General features: G+C 32.0%; 1 non-coding gene across 1 annotated transcript; it reads left to right on the forward strand.

The window, feature by feature from the left end:
* The first annotated feature begins 6,972 nt into the window (after positions 1-6,972).
* TRNAV-AAC (transfer RNA valine (anticodon AAC)) lies at positions 6,973-7,046 on the forward strand. Its single transcript has one exon. It is a non-coding gene; the product is annotated as a tRNA-Val (tRNA).
* The last annotated feature ends 865 nt before the right edge of the window (positions 7,047-7,911 follow it).

The raw sequence follows: 7,911 nt of genomic DNA on the forward strand, positions 1-7,911 counted from the left end.
TAGTCGCAAAGCTATAGGGTTCAAGTTGTCTTAGCACTAGAACCACAACCACTACCTTCCATTATATCCCAATATAAAAATATTAATAATAATTTACATGAGAATATGTTAATAAAAATCAAAATTAAATTGTATCTCAATGAGAAGAGAAGTGTTATTGGAGTGGTGATATGCTTAGGAAATTTATGATTTTCGATGAATAAATGAGTATTAAGGAGGAAGGATTATAAAGTAATAATTAAAAATAGAGAAATCATTAAGAAGGTGAATGAGAGTTGAGACTCAAGAGAATAAGGGAGGAAGGAAAGTAGTTGAGAGAGTAAGAATGAGATCACATGAGTTCTTGTTAAGATAAGGGATGAAGAGTGGTATTGGGGGTATTTATAGGAATTCTTTTAGATTTTTAGGATCAATTCAGTAATTTTAAATTAAGTTTGATCAAAATATTCCTAAACTATTCCATTTTGTTTATTTAAAACAAGGAGATTATTTTAATCTTTCTCTTGAGTTTTTTAATTATTACAATTGCCCCTCCTTTCTATTCAACATGGGTGGGTTGGTTAGCATGTGGATCATGCCTAGCCTGACACACGGGCTATGCATGGCTCAAGTCCATGTCATGCCCATGTCTAACCTTAGACTTTAGGTGAGCCCCTTAACTCGACCCACAAAATAAGCTAAGCATGACCAATTTTTTAATCAGTTGTGTAGGAACAATAAAAATTAGATGGTCATGCACACTCGCCCGAGCGAATTTACACCCTATTTAAACCACTTTTAGTTTAAAGTGTTTGACTGTCTTAAACGGATTGGATTCGCATCAAATAGTATTGTTATATTATTGGTGCAATCGACCTCTGTTGATCAAGCTCAAGTTACTCGAGTTGAGTTTTGATGTTTGATCAATATGTTAGTTAGTTGAGTGAAGTCAGTAAGTAGATTAAGATTGATTGGATACTTAGTAATGAATTAATATATTTATTGACTAGAGTAAAGAATCAAATAAGTCAAGGTTGATTAAATATTTGATGATTGAGAAGTTCAAATGGATTATGGTTGATCTGACATTTGACAGTTGGAAGTTTAATAAATTGACAAGAGTAAATTTCAAGTAGGTCATAATTGACTGGACACTTGACAGTCGAAAGTCCAACAGGAAGTTGACATGAGGCATGAAGTTAAAGTGGGTCAAAATTAACTGAACACTTGATGATAAAGGAAGTCCCGGAAGGTCAAGAGTGATCGGATATTAGGCAAAAGAAGTCTTGACAGGTTAAGGGTGACCATATGCTAAATAACGAGAAGACCAGATAGATCAAGGTTGATCAGATGTTTAACAAAGAAAGTCTTAATAGATTGAAGTCAATTGAATATTAGACAAGGATGAGACTCTAGTAAGTTAGGATTGACATATATTAATCATACAAAGAAGTTTTAAAGACAAAAGAGTCTCTTGATATAAAAGTATTTGATGTGAATAGTATTTTTTTTTGACATTATGAACTATGTTTGGGTCTACTATAGTGTTTAGGGTTTTTGCTACTGTACTTAGAGGTTAGGGTTTTTGCTATAGTATCTAGGGTTTAGGATTTGCTATAATGTGTCTATTACAATATAGTTGATTGATGAACAATAATTGTTGACTGATGCTCAGTCAAGTTGGATAGTCGACTATTGTTACTGTAGCAAACAGAAAGTTTAAAACGCCAATAATTAACTCAAGATTAGTTGAGTTGATTAGTCAATTGATATCATTATTCGAGTGAATTGAAAATTCAAAACTCTATTGTGACTGGTTGCTCATCAGTCAATTGATGAGTTTGATCAATTGACTAATGGTATTATAGTAGCGAATAGAAGTTTTTGAGTCGACTGCGACACTTGACTATTTGAGCATTAATCGATTGATGAACAATAATAGTCGACTATTTATGATTAAATTAAAATTGTAAGAATCATTCTGCAGATGTAACGGTCGAATTCAATAGAACAATAGACTGATGTTGATGAACAATCGATTAATAAACGAAAATCAACCCTAACTTAAAAGCTATAAAAGAAGAGTTTTGAGGAAATTTTCATAGTTGATTATTAGGGATTTTGAAGGATAGTATCGCTACATTTCCAAACCTTAGAAGACATTCTAAAGTAATCATAAAACGCTCAAAGCAAAGTTCCTTTTATATAAACTTGTTGTTTCGATTTATTTAAGTTCATTTTATATTTGTGTTTTATTTTTATATTGCTTGTATAACAACAAGTGTTGTAAGATGTTTCTCTGCCTCCAGAAGATATCTAGCAAGGAGAGAGCTAGTAGTGATTTCACTATGATGGTAGACTGTCGAATAAAAATCGGAGGTTCCAAACCATATTAAATTGGTGTATTGTGTATATATTTTCCTTGTGTTTTTTTTCTATTCTTTTTGCTACATCAAAACACATTATAGATGAGCACAATGATCGAAAACGGATATAAAATTGTGAAATTCTATTTACCCCCTCTAGCAACGTCAATGGTCCCAACATACATCCCCTGCCTACTAATTTCATGAGTTTATTTGTGCCCTTTTATTTAAATTTATCCAAATTTTGAGTTTTTTGATGTTGTTAAATATTTTTGAAAGTGTCTGATAATTCTAAAGGACATATATTTATACTGACTATTGGGACCAATGACATCGCTAGGGGGTGAATAAAGATTCATTTTGCTTAATCGTTCTCATATATTCATCTATAATTGGTTAGTATATAGTGGAAATCAAGAAATAAAAATACAAATACAGGAGACATGAGATTTTACATGGTTCGAAACCTCCGATTCCTACTCCACAACCTATAGTCCTACGATAATTCACTAGCTCTCTCCTCACCAGATATCTTCTAAAGGTGGAGAAACTTCTGACAACACCTATATATTGTTATACAAGCGATACAAAAATATAATACAAATACAAATACAAATGTAAACAATGTAAAAATAAAATAATTTACATGAAAGGAACTTTCCTTAGAGTGCTTTGTAATTACTTTAGAATGCCTCTTGATGTCTAGAATGTAGCAACATTATTCTCTTAAAAAAGCATTAAGAACAAATAGCAAAAACCTCATCGAAGCTCTTTTTTTATAATCTTCAGGTCAAGGTTGATTTTCATCTAATAGTCGACTGATAACACTTATCAATTAATTATACCACTAAATTTGATCATTGCACCTGCAAAATGACTCTTACTCACTCAATTTTAACCACCAATAATTGATTATTACTATTTATCAATCAATTATTGTTGCATCAATCGAGTTCTCAACTTGACTCAGAAATTTTCTGTTCGTTGCAATAATATTAACAATCAACTATTACTATTCATTAATCAACTTCTTCTGCATTAGTCAAGTTCCCAACTTGACTTAGAAACCTTCTAATCGCTGCAATAGTACAAACAGTTCACTGTTACTGTTCATCAATTAACTAATCCCAATCAGTCGATTGACCCTTAAATTTCAAACTTTCTATTTGCTACTATAGTACCATAAGTCATTTATTACTGTTCATCAATCGACTGATATATAATAACAATTGACTTATATATAATAAATCCCCTCAAACCCTAAATTTAGGATTTAGGGTCGAAAATATTGTAGCAAAAACACTTTTCACAATCAACTGATATTGTTTATCAATTAACTAATGTACTGTTCATGGTGTTAAAAATATTATTCATACTAAATTCACTTATGTCAAAGGAGCCTTCATATATCCAGAACTTTTTTACATGATTAGTACATGTTAACTCTTACTTACTAGGACCTCATCCTTATCTAGTATCTAATTAATTTCAACCTAATAGAACTTCAACCTTCTACTTGAAGTGTCCGATCAACCTTCTACTTGAACTTCACCCTTGCCAAGTGTCTGGTCTTCCAAGATCCACTTGAATTTCATCTTTGCCAACTTTCTGTTGGACTTTACTTGCCTAGCATCCGATCAACTTTAATCTACTAGTTGGCTCATGTCTAATATCTGATCAATCTTGACCTGCTAAGACTTCGCAATTGCCAAACATTTCGTCATCTTTAACATGTTTGGACTTTTCGTCTCATATGCAACATTTAGTTCTTCATGACCTGTAAGGACTTCCACCATCGTGAAGTATCACATCAACCTTGATCTACTTAAACTTTACCTTATTCGGTCCTCCATGATCTACTTGAACTTCATATTTGTCAACTTCCTATTGAACTTTCAACCACCAAATGTTCGATCAACCATGACTCACTTAGATTTCTCCACTTGTCAATTTTCTATTGGACTTCTAACCATCAAGTATTTGATCAACTATGATTTACTTGGACTTTTCCACTATCAAGTATCCAATCAATCTTGACTTGATTTTTCACTCAAATATTCATATCAATTTTGATCAACCAGATTCGAGGTCGATTGCACTGACAATTTTTCTCTCTAACAAAATCGATTTTTATTTATCATCTTGCTTTTATCAATAAATATATTGATCAAATATTAAAACTCAATTCGAAGGGACTCAAATTTAGTCAATTTTAATTAGACATCGCAATTGTACTAACACTAACATAATTACATCCCTAGTGGCCGTTTGAATCAATTTTACGTACCTTTTTTTCCCAGATTAGAGTTATATAAGAACATCAAATATTTTTAGCCAAAATAGACGAAAAAAAAACTTGTTGATGAACTGATAAGGCTCAAATGTCTTTTAAATAGCATCATTACCCCTAGTGTTTTTTAGGCTAGCGTCTGCACTTTTCTTTATATCTTGAGCCACTAAGGTTGCAATGCGACCCATTTGGTATAACTTCAAGTTCTCTATAACTATTAATATAATCATATTTGATTAAAAATATTTGATGACTCTAAAGAACTCTAAATTAGAAAATAGACATTAGGAATTACTAGTGGTACAGTGATATTTAATTGACACGAAGTTGAGTCCTTTAGAGTTGTTAAATACTTTCGATAAATTTATTTTATGATAACTTAAATTCTAAAAAAATGACATAAATAGACTAAGGAAACTAGTAGGTAGGGTGTAATAATGCAAATTTAATATGAATTTAAGATGTTTAGAATCAAATGTACTCAATGAAAGTATCAAACTAGGGGGTATTTTATTTTAAATAGACAAAGTGTGAAAGGGTATTTTGAAAAAAAGACAAATGATTCACCTTTTCTAAAAAAATAAATATCAAAATAGGATGTATGATAGGATAAGGATCTGAGAAAATTATTATTATTATTATTATTATTATTATTATTATTATTATTTTCTTTTTATAAAAATGATTGATTCGGAAGGCTTATATCGACATAAGGAACTCTAATGATAAAGGATTTGTAGACACAACTCGTCCCTATAGTAATGATAAAATTAAGGGTGGAAAATATCATACAAAAATTTGGATCATTGTAGTGTAAAATTAATAAATTTTGATTTTGAATCGAATATGGATATCTAATTAAAATATCAATTGACTATATTCCATCCAAATTTAATTAGCTTCGATTTACCATTATTACTGCCTGCTTAACTTTAAAAAATATTTAAAATACTTACTTAATTTTTATATTTATCAAAATAACACTCGTTTTTTTTAAATATCCTGTTCTCCTCCTGAAACATATCAAAATAAATTATAAAAAACTTCCACCAGATAATAATCATTTACGACTATAGACTCATGGTGAAGCTTGCAACTAAATAGCCGTGAGCTCACAACCAAGTACCCCGCGATTTCATGACTAGTTGTGGCTTAGCCACAATTTCATGATCGATCCGTTGTTTCTTGGTCATGATGATTTCATGATCAATTGTAATTGCTCGGACTTGGTCACAATTTTACGATGCTAAAGCGCTCAATTGTGAGTTTGTTGTTGCGAATGTTCATAATCTCAACACTGACAATAGATCAAAATTCTTGTGAGTTTTTTTTTACAATTTTATTTTATTATTTTATTTTTTATTAAGAGGAAAAAATAGTTTATTAGGAGCAATTTGATATGATTAACTAATTATTTATATCATACTTAGAACTAAGCCGATTGCGACTTGATCACGATTTTATAGTTGACTGTGACTACTTGATCGTGAGCGGCGGTAAAATCACATGATAGTAAATTCTATAAGCTAATATTTGTTTGAGTTTCCTTTTTTTTAATTTTAATTTTTATTATTTTCTTTTACAAAGTGTAAAAGGATATTTTGAAAAATATAAAAATTAGGTTTTGTTTTATGTATTTTTAAAGTTGGGTACAAGGTAAAGCTAACTTGATGCGTAAAAAATAGCAAATTTGCTTGCCCTTTTGTACATGCTCATGTTTGTAGAACAGTGACACATTCCATTAATTAAATTAATTAATAGTTTTTAAAAAAAAAAAAAAGGACTCCGCAATGTTGCAGCTCTGAATCTGTCGACCCGATTCTTGGGATTCGGGCGGTTTTGAGTTTGTTTGACTGCTTTCTAAGGCGGGCCCCGCCGCGCTGCGGCTATCGACAAATGGCAAGTCGACACATTGGCGTGGGGACTGTGCCGTCGCAGGGTTCAGCGTCTGGGGGATCAAATTTAGATGGCCCACCCTTTTATTTAATTTAATCTCACAAATATTCTAAATATAATTTTTGGTCATACGTAGATTCAATAAATTCAATTTATTATACTAGTTAAAGGGAACTTATTGTGCACTTTTCTGGCCAGGCTAATGTCGAGCATGACTTAAACTGAAAAATAATTTATCCATAAGTGTATTTTAAAAAGATAAATTTTAAATAATAGATTTTTTTGTGTTTTTTTTAATATGCCACTAAACTTCATTTTTTATTGGGTCGCCTCGCAGGAAGCAATACCCCCTCATCGTACCTCACAATAAATCCGGGAGGGTTGCAACAATTCGTGAATAATAAATATTATTAAACACTTTATCAAATTTGCATTCATAATGTCTGGGTGGTGTAGTTGGTTATCACACTAGTCTAACACACTAGTGGTCCCTGGTTCGAACCCGGGCTCAGACATAATACTTTTTTTTTATCAAAATTAATATTCCGGTTCAATAGATTATATTTTGTTGTTTAAATATGTTATTGATGGAGGAGGAGGATCGCTTATTTGTTTGTAATAAGAGTAATGGAGTTTTGATTCATAAATAATATATAATATTAAAGCTTTACCAACATTGCATTCACAATGTCTGGAACTATATTTTGTTGTTTAAATATGTTATTGATGGAGGAGCAGGATCCCTTATACAAAGACAGTTTGTTAATGAGAGGGATGGAGGTTTGATTCAAGTGTATCTTCTGTGGCACACAAACTGCAACAACATCCCCTCGTTTCCTACTCAGTTAAAGAAATGGAGGCTTGCTTCTTTGTTCAAGCGTAGATGACAGTTGGTTTTGGTGCCAAGGCCAGAGATCTGAAAGTGTAGTGAGGCTTTTAATGGAGGCAAGGAACCAGTGCAAAGGCAGGGAAGCAACACCATCATTCTCAGCTTGACTAGTTAGCAGAATAAGGATGGAGGAGGCTTCATTCTGGCTTCTTGGATCGACTGTTTTTTTTATACCGTTTCTTGTTTTCAGAACAGGAGTGGAGCCTTGGAAGCTGCAAGTACAATGCAGTAGAAAATAGAGATAGATTGCCATTTCTGGTAGTTGAAGAAGGTGTTTAGTTAGGCATCTGTTGGAGCTTTGGTAAGTTTTTCTATTATTCAGTTATTACAGATGAGAGTGGGTAGTCCGTAGTAGTTATTTTTTGATGAGTTAGTAGTTGGTTTTAAGGGTGGTAGGCAGTCGTGGTTGCCCTTAATTGAAAAGCCTGGTATATTTCGCCAACTGAGTGGATATGGATTGTACATGAATGACATCCATCTGCAACAAGTCT

Source organism: Curcuma longa, chromosome 4, assembly GCF_044706935.1.
Source record: "Curcuma longa cultivar G26 ecotype Majalengka, Jawa Barat chromosome 4, ITB_CL_G26_1.1, whole genome shotgun sequence".
Classification (NCBI taxonomy): Eukaryota; Viridiplantae; Streptophyta; class Magnoliopsida; order Zingiberales; family Zingiberaceae; genus Curcuma; species Curcuma longa.